The following is a 13,519-nucleotide window of genomic DNA, read 5'->3' on the forward strand; positions in this document are numbered from 1 at the left end:
GCCAAACTCACCTCCCAATGACATCAATGGGATTTTTCCTACATTTATGAAAACAGTATTTTGAAAATAATTCAAAATGGTGCAAAGCAATAGTTATGAAATGTTCAAGATGTGTTTTGAACCTCTGAGCATCCTCAGGAAAAGAATGAAGACAGACCTGTTTTCTGGCAGGTCTCAACTCTTAAGAAGTATGGCCAGAGAGCAGATCCATCTTTGTATACACATTAATTATTCTCCTGAGGAACAGCTGAGGCATGAATCCCCAACGGATCCTTTCATAAATATAATCTTAAAACATTATGGATTTTTCTTCCATTTTTGTCATGTTTGTCTATTGGTGCCAGCCTCCTACATTACTTTGCAACAATATTTTGTCATTCATGGATATTTAATATAATTTTGAATATACAGTAGTCTCAGTGAAATGAGATTATGATGTGGCACTATTACATGATTCTTTATATAAACAAACCACGGTCACTCAACAAGAATCAAGGGGAACCTTGTAATCTTGACTCAGAAGGAATAACGAAAGGCTTGTGTAGACATTCCAGGCAATGATTGGGCAAATATCTGATTTTTGCATGTTTGAATCAACTACAGACACAGACAAACTATTTTTTGTCTCCTCCTCCTCCCCAAGTGAAATAAGTAAACTTGTTTTATACAGTCCAAAAAGTTTAAACAGATCCTTATTCAAGAAAAACACAGTAAGTACCATTTTGCTACAAATCTCCATACAAGAACTGATGAGGAACACAGTATGATGAGGACAGATGAAATGTCTATTTTCCAGAAAATACCAGCATGAAAACCTGAATTAACCTAATACTGCAGAGGTCTTTTGCAACTTAGAACATATGCATGATATTCAAAATTAAATATTTTATAATTTGCGTGATACAAAATAAAGTTAACTAACACCAAAAGTAAAAGTGCATAGTAATAAAAGTAAAGTGTAACCTTGCATTTAGACACAGATTTGACTAAGTTTTGGAAAACATAATGCAAACCTATGTAAATTTATTTGGGAGTAAATCCCACTGGGGGGGAGGGAGATTCGGAAACCTGAAGACTTCTGCCTGTCTGCAATAGCCACTGCAATTGACAGATGATTCTGGGTAATTTCCCAATATCACAAAGAAATGTGTGGAATATTGCTCTATTCCAGCAAAGTAGGAGTGGGGGAGAAATGGATTTGAACCATATCAAAATATAAATTAAAGTGGGATCAAACATTCATGAATGTTCAGCACACTATTAAGTGACTAATTAAATGCCTTCCATTAGATCTAATTTGATTTGTTGGGAATGAGGTTCTCTAGATATATCTTTACTGTGGTTTCTATTGGTTTAATGACAATTATTCCTAGAGATAATTGGTTTGGGTTGAGACTAATCTAAAAGGCAATATAATTTAAGGTCAAGCCCTCCAATAAGTGTCTAAAGACGGCTGTGTTTTGCTTGATGGCACAAACCAATGAAAAAACTGTCTTCTTCAGAAGCCTGCCTGAATCTTGTGTTCTTCATTAGAAGATCTCTTCCAGATACTGTGAAGTTAGGTGGTGGTGACTGGTGAGACAGTTGCATCTCAGTTGTGATGCCCTAGATATCCTCCTTAGAGAAGCTTGCCTGGCACCATCTTTGATGCTTTTTCAGCATCAGTGAAGACTTCTTTAAAAATCTGCTCAGCCATTCCAACATATTTTATAGTTTAAATGCTGGTTTGTGGCTTGTGCTAGATTTTAATGACTTTGGTCGTTTCTATTATTGTATTACTTTGTTTAATATAACTTTGTTGTATCTGTTTTTTAAACCAATTGTTTTAAACTGTATACTATTCTGAGAGTGTACACAGTTTAACACATTTACTACATGCATAGGTAAGTAGTTGTTCTAGTAATGCAAATTCAGAAAGAAGAAGTGAAAGGGAACATCCCTGACATATTCCTGTTTCTTAAACACTGCCTAGAGATTTCTATATTAGGTGGCATATAAATTAAATAAATAAATAAATAAAATAAGTGCAAAACTTACTTTAGGGTAATAAACAAGTGGTTTATATGTTTTAATGACAACATTGGGGGTCCTTAGCAGGTTTGGGTGAGAAAACAGCATGGAAGTAAAGAACTAAGTATCCTCTACTGCCATACAAAGGTCCTGATACAGCTAATGGATTGTGTGCCTAGGCACTTATTTTTACTTTAAGTAAACCCAAACTAGGGGGTGACACATTTCAGTGTTTAGTACAGTTTGGCCCAGAATGATGTTCTGTCTAATTTGAATTTTTTTACAACCATTAATTTGTACAACTTTTTATGTTTCTAGATCTACACATTAACCATTAATGTATGCACATTTGTTCTACTAATTTAATTTCTAATTAAGAAATTTCATGGCCAATTTCATGGCTCAGTGTGGATTCCTTTAGTAATAAACCTTATGCCTTGTTTTGCATCAAAGTATTCAAATTTAACATTTGGTATGAGAGTCATTACAAAACTTTATCAAGTGCAAAAGTTGATTACCAAAGTTTATCAAGTGCAAAAATCCAACTGTCCATGTGAATGCACCAAGCTCTGCCTCTGTGCTCTTATCAGGGGTATAGCAAAAGTAGAGTGAGATTGTGTTCAGAACACAAATGCACGCACTCCCCCACTCCCTCAATAACTCAAGCACGCATTTCCCCACTCCCTCCCTCCCTCGAGGAGTGGGCCATGGAGCTGCTCCTCCCACAGGCCAGGGCTACCACTGCTGACAGTGCTGGCCATCTGCAGCTGCCACCAGCCACCTCCATCGGCTACTCACTCCATCCATCCTCCTTCTCCCATCGGCCTGGTTGATGGAAGGAGGATGGGTGCAGTTGGGTGAGTGTGGCTGAAGAAGGCGGCTAGTGACGGCTGCTTGCCCGGCTGCATTCATCTTCCTTCCATCGGATGGGCACCAAGCCAATGGAAGGAGGATGGGTGCATCTGGGCATGTGGCTGATGGAGGCACCTGGCTGTGGCAGTGGCTACTCACCTGGCTGTGGTAGTGGCTACTCACCTGGCTGCGTCCATTGCTCCTTCCATTGGCTTGGTGCCCAGCCAATTTGCTGGTCAAAGACCGAAATAAAGACTATGCTATGCTATGCCAATAAAAGGAAGATGGGTGCAGCTGGGCAGCTGTGACCAAAGGTGGTGGATGGCAGTGGCTGAAGGTACACAGTTTTACCAGCAGTTTGAGTCCCGGCCTGGGGTAGCTCAGTGGATCATCCCAGAGGTTTGGTGGCTCCTGGATGCAGGGCATGATTGGTTATTTGAACCTGTCAGCACTATTACAACTCTGCTCCTGGCTCCTATAACATATACAAAGAGCCTTCCCTATCCACAATGGCTTCTGAGCTTACTAAAACTGAGAAAACATGTTTTCAATGGGCTCCTGAAATTGTCATGAATGGTCTACCTGTGTATGAAACAGACCTATATGTATATCTGAACACTTAAGTATCTCTAGCATCAAAAATTTAACTCCAGCATGTAGCATTAACAAAGCTGCTGATAATAATGACATGTTGCAGTATCAGTTCTAATGCCTAATATCCATGTTACAGTTTGTAGCAAAACTATAAAATGAACTCTAGAGCTTACTTGATAACAGAGCTGATTTCATACTGCATATCATGTGATGCCTCATTGCTCTATGATTTATCACTTGATGATTTTCAGCTGAATATGTGTTCTGTCTCTGCTGGTGTCTATAATGTCAGTATTCAAAAGCTGTATTGGGTGTTTGATCTGCAATATCTCTTTTATATATTCAAGCAAACATCTGATGTTTCAGTGATAAACATGTGTGCCTGAACAGGGGGTGTAGCTCTGTTCACCCCCCCCACCGGTGTTCACTCTCCTCCCTGGCAGCCCCTCGGAGAGAGGGAGATAATGAAGAAAATAGGGAGGGTTGGAGCTGGGGCGGGGCTGGGTTCTTTGAACCCATCCACTCAATTATAGCTGCACCGCTGTAGCCAAATGTTTATAGAAGTTAAATGCATTTGAGTTCATTATTAAGACTGCAGCTTCCTAATCTTCTTAAGCTGTTCTACACTAATCACCGGGGTATTTTGGATCTATTTCTGACATCATATAAAACCAGTAATTTTCTGAAAATCATTTAAACAACTGTGGTTGCTTATTTCCTGCTCCTTTCCTGCATTAAACAATAATTATTATTCTTCATTAAATGCTTAATAATTAGACCTGTAGTCTCAATTCTCACTGACTATGAAAATCTACAAGCTATAGCAGCCATGCAAAATGGTGGATGAATTCAAGAACCTCAGGTTCTGTTTTGTGGGCTGTAGTTTGACAAAATGTGTATTTTGCAACACATAAGCATTTGCAGTGTCAAGCGTTCAGAGTCATTTAAACTACTCAATGTCTAAGGTTTCATATCATTTTAGGACAGTCTTCCCCTTGTTCTCATCACATAATTGCAATGACACTGAATCTGCATGTGCTGAATAAAGGTGGGTTTACACTATTGCTCTATGTGAGTGTGCATGCCACAGGAATCTCTAGTTAATGTATATTAGTTACACCAGGGGCAGGCATTAGGTAGCTTGGGAACTACTGGTAGCTCCCAGGCTTTCTACAAATCTGATTGGTTAGCTGGGTGGGGGTATGGCCATGCCATTTTTAATCTCTCTCTCTCTTTGAGATATCAGGGATGCAATTACTTTCTGTCCTATTAATTTCTGTTCAATTTCTTCTCCCATGAAGGAGACTTTCCTGCTTTCTTGTCCTGTAGCAAATTGCCCCACAATTCAGGGGTTTGATGCTGAAATCTCTTATTCTGTTGACATAAATTTTTGTACAGGTTACCATTTTGTAATTGGCTCTGCCTCCAAGCTGCTATTTTGAGCAGATAGTTCCCAAGGCTCTGGCAAAAAAAAGGGACAGCTCCCAGAAGCCCACCCCTATCCTCACTTGATATTGTCATTTTTGCAGCCATATAGGGATTTATCAAGAATGTGTTATACAGAAATATCTGGCAGGCATATAAAACATAATCTAGGGCTGTGATAATATTCCAGAATAATTAGATGAAAATAAAAGGTCCTAATTAGATCGACATTGTGAGAAATCTCCCATAAACAAATACTGGAAATGGGAGGAATGTCAGGCTTAAACTATTTTGGTTATGAAATTGTGATTCTGCTATTAATCACCCTTAAGCAGAAATGGTATATGTTAAGTCATAACTTATTCACATATGTAGTCTTGAGAACCAACTAAAGTGATTATTTTAATTCATGTTGGCTGACATCCAGACTAACATTTCATGGACCAATAAATGTTCTGTGCGCACAATGGAGGAGTAAATGTACCTATCTCCCCTCCCTCTGCAGGTTTCTGTGCCTCCCAGAAACATGTCCCTGAAGGTTGTGGGATTCATGGGGACATATTCTCGGAGGCACGGCCACTTGCTGAAAGAAGAGGAGATCGGCAAAAGTCACCTCTCTCCATTACACCAACAGAAAGTTTGTCAGCATGTCCACCACTAGTCTGGCTTTTGGCCATTACTAACAATGTGAATCAAGGATTTATTGTTTGGGATGTATTCATTAATATATATATATAAGAGTTGTATTTTGTGGCTCAAACACATACAGGGATTATTAAGGGTAGATATGCATCAGCTGGGAAATCATCAGGCTCTCATGGTTAAAGATCCATTTCTTTTTGACACAAAGACTAAAAAAAAAAATCATTTTTAGGTACATGGAGCCATGCTCATGGTTTGTTTTTCTTTATGCTACAATTTTTATAAGATCCATCAACAAAAATGATTGATTCTCCTGGTATGATGGTAAAGTGCCTTATAGTCTTGTTCTCACAAACAGAAGGTGTGGTAGCAAGCCTATATCTGGACTGTAGCAGTGCAAATTGCAGTTAGTCTCTTCATACCAAAATATTCCCACACATAGGGGTTCTTTGCATTATCAATCTAATGTCAGCTCTGTGGGGATCTTAGAGTTCATGTCCAGAGAGTACCAAAGCTCTTTCTTTTATGACAATGGAAAATGTCTCCTCTGAAAGTAAAGATGAAATAATTCTGTAAAGAGGAATTTTAAAGGTTATATTGTTTAATAAAACTCTTTGCAATAAGTAGTAGGATATGTTGCTATAAATGATGTTCTTATTTATAGAACATTAGTAGGGCAGATTATTTTGCTTAGTCCCCAACTGAGCAATTTGCTACAGGTACAAGCAGGAACAACTGCATTTCTAATATTGCTCCTAAAGAAGAAAATTCAAAGAACAACAACAACAATTTATGTATGGAGCACTCTCTGTGGGTATGGCCTATTGTCAATTACAATTAGCAGTTGTGAAAACAGGAGCTGGAACTCACTATTTCTTCCTAATGTGAAAAAGAGGTTTTGATGTAAGAAATAGCTTCCCAGAAAACTGCAGCTCCCCTAGCTACAGCTTGGCAAGTATTTATTTTATTTTATAATTAAAAGTCCTTTCTGCAAGCAGATGTAGCATGTGAGACATAAAGACTATTTACTTCTAAATTTTCAAAGTTTAGCCTGCAGCAAAATGTTCTATTCAGATGGCTGTAATCATAGTTTGTGACCACAGTGGAATGATCATGAGTCAGAATGGAAGGGTGTTCCATTTGTTTTATTTTTTATTTTAATTTTATTAACACATTTTTATACCGCCCCAAACTTAAGTCTCTGGGCGGTTTACAACAAAATAAAAACAAAGTAAAACATTAGTTTAAACAAACATGAAAAGTTTAAAACATTACAACAATTTAAAACTTAAAAAAAATATTTTAAAACAGCATTAAAACCATTAAAACAAAATTAATTAAAAGCCTGAGTGAACCAGCGTGGTGTAGTGGTTAGAGTGCTGGACTAGGACCGGGGAGACCCGAGTTCAAATCCCCATTCAGCCATAAAACTAGCTGGGTGACTCTGGGCCAGTCACTTCTCTCTCGGCCTAACCTACTTCACAGTGTTGTTGTGAAAGAGAAACTCAAGTATGTAGTATACCGCTCTGGGCTCCTTGGAGGAAGAGCGGGATATAAATGTAAAATAATAATAATAATAAATAATAATAACAGATGCATCTTTAAAGATTTTTTTAAAGCTGTCAGAGATGGGGAGGCTCTTATTTCACTAGGGAGTGCATTCCAAAGCCTCGGGGCAGCAGCGGAGAAGGCCCGTCCCTGAGTGGCTACCAGACGAGCCGATTTACTCACTAGTATAGAGCAACCATATATTTTGTATACAATCTATTTAACATACATGATGGCCAGGATCCAAAGACCAACTTCAGGCATGCCTGAGGGCCTGGGATGCCCAATGGAGTTTTCAGTTTCCCCCTCTCCTTTTATCAGCAGATCCGCCATACCATACCAAACCAAAAGAGGAGAGCTGGTCTTGTGGTAGAAAGCACGACTTGTCCCCTTAACTAAGCAGGGTCCACCCTGGTTGCATATGAATGGGAGACTACATGTGAGCACTGTAAAATATTCCCCTCAGGGGATGGCGCCACTCTGGAAAGAGCAGAAAGTTCCCTGGCATCTCCAAGGTAGGGCTGAGCGAGACTGTCTGCAACCTTGGAGAAGCCGCTGCCAGTCTGGGTAGACAATACTGAGCTAGACGGATCAATGGCCTGACTCAGTATCTGGCTGCTTCCTATGTTCCTACGTTGCTGAAAGTAATTTTAAATTGAAAAGAGGGTTGCTGTGTGGTGTTGTGCTGCTCAATTCAAGAAAGACAAGCTGATGGGTGGTTGGTACTAGTTGTCTTTGGATCCCAAAACTGATTTAATTCTAGAAATGTATATTAAGTTCCAAAATAAAATTATTGCATAGCATTTTAAAGTATTTTGGTTTGATTGTTCAATTTTAAAAATTAAATTTGTCAAAATGGCAATGTTAGCAACCCCTCCCCCTGCCCCTACAACATCATAAATACACTGATAGGGTCTGAGCTGTCAGTGATTGTTCAGGAGAGGGATCTTGGGGTTGTGGTGGACAGCTCATTGAAAATGTTGACTCAATGTGAAGCAGCTGTGGAAAAGGCATGCTTGGAAACATAAGGAAGGGGATTGAAAATAAAACTGCTAATATTATAATGCCCTTATAAAAAACTGCAGTGGGGCCACATTTGGAGTACTGCATACAGTTCTGGACACCATATCTTAAGGAGGACTTGGAAAGGTACAGAAGAGGGCAACGAAGATCATCAGTGATTATGAGGCAAGGCTACAACACCTGGGGCCTTTTAGTTTAGAAAAAAGACGACTGAGGGGGAGACATGACAGAGGTCTATAAAATCATGCATGGCATGGAGAGAATTGATAGAGAGAAATTTTTCTCCCTCTCTCATTGCACTAGAACCATGGGTCATCCCATGAAACTGATTTCCAAAAAATTCAGGACCAACAAAAGGAAGTACTTTTTCATACAACACATAATTAACCTATAGAATTCTCTTCCACAAGATGTGGTGACAGACACATCTTAACGCATGGATGGCTTTAAGAGGGGTTTAGAGAAATTCATGGAGGACAGTTCTATCAATGGCTACTAGTCAGAGGGCTAGATCTGATATTTAGTTATTCCAAAAATTGTGACCTGTTCAGTCACTTCATCACAAGTTGAGATAAAGTTCCAAGCAAATGCTTTTTATTGTGTTTCTTGACACATTCCAACTAGTGTTTACGTTTCTTTTTGTATTTCATTTATTTGTATTCCACCTTTTCAACAATCTTAAGATGGCTGCTAAATGAGCAAAGAGGAAGTGGCTGGAAGTAGCGGGTGTACGTGTGCCCACTGGGCACACATTGCGCTCGCTCACATGCGTGCCCAGCGGGTGAATGCACACCAGCTACTTCCAGCCAAGGAAAAAACAGGGCAGCAGGGAAGTACGCTGCTGCTCTGTAGGTTAAAAATACCGAGCACCAACAAGTGAAAAGTGGAGGGAAGGGTAAGTACTCCCTCCCCCACCTTTAAAGTGGGAAACTCCCCCTTGCCTTCGAACCCCCTCGTGTTCTAACCTGTTCAGAGGCCTGTAAAAGGGCCTCCGAACAGGTTCGTGCACATCCCACTGCACAGTGGGCATGGTCATCTCCACATGGTGCCAGGGGGACTGTGCAGTGTGTATTCAGCTTCAGGTTTACACAGGTCCAAAACAATGGACCTTTAGTCAGAGGGCTAATCAACCTAGGGTTGATGAGGCCTGACACTAGCCCCTGGGCCTTACACATTTGTTCACCCAGGCTTTTAATTAGACTTTTATGTATGTATGTATGTATTTATAAAGTATTTATACCCCGCCAGTACATTACTGTTTGGGTTGGCTCACAACATAATAAAAAGATACAATATAAAATAAGACTAATAAAGTTAACCAAATTTAAGTTTAAAAAGTTAAAAGACCAAGCTAAAAACCACATTTAAAATTACATTTTTTTTAAAAAAATATCAAATTAAAAGTTATTTTAAAAGCTAAAAACAGAACTATAAAAACTAAAGACCTACCAGATGTAAACAGAGATGAAACATTAAAATGCCTCTTTTAAAAGATGTTTTTAATTGTTTTTTAAAAACAGTGAGGAAGGGAGCCTGGCAAAGGTCTTCAGGGAGGGCGTTCCAAAGCCAAGGGGCCACAACTGAAAAGGTGCTGTCTCTAGTCCCTGCCAACTAGATCTCTGTTAGCAGGGCCATGAGCAGGTCCTGAGTTGCTGAATGGAGGGCCCTGGCAGGTTCGAATGGGCAAATGTGGTTCGACAATTAGCCTGGCCCCAAGACGTGCAGAGCTTTAAAGGTCAAGACCCGCACCTGGGTGTGACACTTGTGAAGTGACTTGCGTCTACAAGCATCCTTGCAGCAGCATTCTGGACCATGAAGCTTCCGAACTGTCTTCAAGGGCACCCCCACATAGAGCCTATTTTAATTAGGCTTATAGATTTTAACATTGTTTTAAATTTAAATTATTTTAATGTTTTACTGTTTTAATTTTGTGCTGTCTTATTGTAAACCACACAGAGACAGAAGTTTTGGGTGGTATATAAATATAAACAAACGAACAAATGAATAAACAAACAAACAGAAGAACACTGGCTTAAAGATGCAATAAAAGATTATATAAGGATTTTCAAGGGAGGCATTTTTAAATACCAAACTGCACATAAAGGGCCAGAAAAGGGATTAAAAGAAGCCTTAAACAACAATGTTTTTAGACGACAATGGAAACAGAACACAGAGGAGGCAAGGTGGATCTCACAAGAAAGGGAGTTATAAACTGAGTGCTGCAAAATGTAAAAACTCTCTTCTGTGTGCTTACCAACCATCCCTCTGATAAGGGTGGGACACATAGCTGGGTCTCCCCAGATGAACATAGAGAATGTGCAGGTCCATACAGCGGGAGATGGCCATTCAGGCACTTTGGGCTCAAGCACCTTGAGCTGAGCCAAAACAAATTAAGAGCCACTGCAGTCATAGCAATCCCAGTGGGTCACCATGCAATCTGGCCGCCATATTCTGCAGGAGCTGAAGCTTCCAAATGCTCTACAAGGGCAGCCCATGAGCAATGCATTATGGTAATCCAGTCTGGAGATCACCAAAGCAGGTGTAGTTAGTGCACCAGTCTAAGATGGGTGAAGAGACCTTTTGCTATAGACAGCTGGGTATCCAGAGTCAAACCTAGGCCAAGAAGACACCCCCAAGACTGCAAACCGGAGTTTTCAGAAGGAGTGTCACCACATCCTATATCAACTGTAATCCTATACCCTGATTAGCATCCTTGTTGATCAGGCATATCTCTGCCTTGTTAAGATTAAGTTTCAGCCAGATTAAGTTTATTGGTCCACATCCAGACTGTTACCACCTCCAGGTAGGGCCAGCCCTAGGGTTTTTGGCATCCTTGGCAAAGTTTGATGTTGCCCCCCGCTAAGAGGTTCAGAGCCCTGGCTTTAACTTGCTGAGTCACACAGGCTGCTCATTTATGGGGTCAAATGACCTGTTCGCATGAATGACTAGCCCACGCTGGCTTGAGGATACAGTGGGAGAGAGTTCCCAGCCTATTATGGGGACAAAACTCTTAACATTTCAGAGATGAAAAAATGCTGTGGTTATGAGTCTGAGACCATTTCTTTTTGGAAATCCAGTCTGATACCATTTCTATTTTGAAACGGCACGCATGTGCATCAGCCATTTGCATGGCGACACTGATCCCAGCTGCAAGGAGTTACATTGCAGCCCTTCTGCACCCACTTATTGAAGGAGTGCTGGCAGGAGGAAAGTGGCCGGGTTGGGGGGGGTGGGCTTTCAGGTAGGCAGCGCCTTTCTGCCCCTTAAAGCGGCCTCCCCATCCCCTCTGAACTGGTTCGAATGCCAGTTGCCGGAACCGGCTCAGACCTCCTAGAATGGAGTGCCAAATGGTTCCATGCACATTCCCACTAGGTACCAGTTCAGCACATCTGTCGTATCGCTGGAATGACTAGGAAACCTAGTGATGACATTGAGCACCAAATATCTGGATGATCTGTTAAAGGCCATGGTGTTGAGAAGCCCCCTAGCACCACCTTCTGGGACCTGCCCTCCTGGAAAGTCTAGAACCACAGTGAAATAGTGCCTCCTATCTCCATCCCAGCAAGGGGACCCAAAATGAAACCATAGCTGATGGCACTGAATGACATTGAAAGGTTCAGCAGAACAACAGAAATATACTCCTTGAAAATATAGTAACTCAGGGGAATGGACACTGTTTCTGTGCTGAAACCAGATTGCAAAGAGTCTAGATAATAAGTCCCAGCCAGGAATCACAGGAGCTGGGTCACCAAAATATTCCATTGTTATATTTATTGACATATTACAAGTACATGTGTTTAGAATCTGTTTGTCATGATGGATGCCCTGGCTGAAAGGACTGCATGTGGAACAGCCCAGTGTGTGTGTGTGTGTGTCCAACTCTTTAGAAGAGCTACAGTTCCATCAGTGAGCTGTTTGGCAGCAAATGGAGGTATGAATTCAGCAACTTTGCCCTCTCACATGCAGCCCAACTGTTGAACTGGAGGACTGCATATGCAGGACCCAGTTGCACAGGTAACTCTTAATCCAAAATGCATGTAGAAGCTTTACTTCATGCAGATAGTGACCTTAGCTAGATTAGAGCAAATAGGTTTAAACATCCCACTCCATCTTCAATTTCCATTTTTGAGAAAATTCTCACTGCATGTTAGTATAAGACTGTGCTATTAGACTGTGCTTTTTTCATGACAAATCGGTAGCTCTTGCACAACAAACAACAAACTCTGATACAGTTTTCTTGATCAGTTCACATTTTCAATGTGCTTCTGAAAACCTGTACTGCACTCAGCGTTGGTTTTTTTAAACTTAGTTTTCAAGACATGCATTTGAAATTTGGAAAAAGAATCATATGATTTACCAGCTAAATTATAGCTCTTTTCAAACAGGAAACAAGAGGGTATGCAGAACAGCTAGAGTGAGCAAATAAAAGGTTCTGGGCACACTTCCAGTTTTAAATCAAAGACCAAACAAGGGGAATTTTGAAGAGGAAAGAAAGAATGTATAGGTCAACGTGGAAAATATGCTTCAAGTCATGAGAAAATATTTTTCTGGCTAAAGTGGAACTGCTTTTCATATAAAATGTTGATTATGGGGAACTCTGTATACATGAAAGATGCTTTAAGCAAGACAGAAAGGAGAATCCTTTTTCCCTTTGGGAAAACATTTGTTTTTATTAGGACAAAAAGGTATTTGGGACAATGTTTTAGCATTTATTTCTACATGTTTTTATGCAGCCCAAGAAAAACCCACACCACATTTTAATAAGAATTCAATCCAATAAGGTCAAACCACTGTAGATCAACAAAATGAAAACACATTTGCTCAGTAATTATAAAGAATTCTAATCCTCCCTCGCACATTAGGAGGTGCCAGACTAGTATTACAAAATACTCTCTTTTTTCTGACAATTCCCCGACACTTATGGCTTGTGAAGTCATTACTCTTGTGTGCTGTAGTTAACTCAGCAGTAGCTACCATCTGTCCCCTGCCAGAGGTGGCTAAACCCTAACCCTTCCCCATCTTGCAATGATCTCTGCTTCTCTTTAGCAAATTGAGTGCTAGATAGGTCATTTTAGAGAGTGATAGAAAACACAACCATGATTTCTTGGAAAAGCAAGCATGAGGAGAAAACAAAACATGTGCATGAGCAGGGGCATAGCAAGGGGAGAGGGGGCCCGTGTTCATCCCTCTTTCTGGTGGCCCCCCAGACTGAGGGAGATAATGAAGAAAATAGGGAGGGATGCAGCTGGAGGGCCCTCTGGAGCTGGGGGCCCGTGTTCTTTGAACCCTTTCGTTCAATTATAGCTACGCCCCTGTGCATGAGCCTTATAAATATGAGGGATGTTCATTCATACATTCCTGATAAGCATCAAACAGGAGTTTGGATAGTTTACACTGTGATTGCTGGAGAATGTCTCAGACTGGG

At 40.5% G+C, this 13,519-nt stretch overlaps 1 protein-coding gene across 3 annotated transcripts in view; it reads right to left on the reverse strand.

The window, feature by feature from the left end:
• The window catches only part of CHN2 (chimerin 2), a 218,505-nt gene that overhangs the window by 19,946 nt on the left and 185,040 nt on the right, over window positions 1-13,519 (reverse strand). The window lies entirely within an intron of this gene.

Source organism: Hemicordylus capensis, chromosome 6 (assembly GCF_027244095.1).
Source record: "Hemicordylus capensis ecotype Gifberg chromosome 6, rHemCap1.1.pri, whole genome shotgun sequence".
NCBI classification, from domain to species: Eukaryota; Metazoa; Chordata; class Lepidosauria; order Squamata; family Cordylidae; genus Hemicordylus; species Hemicordylus capensis.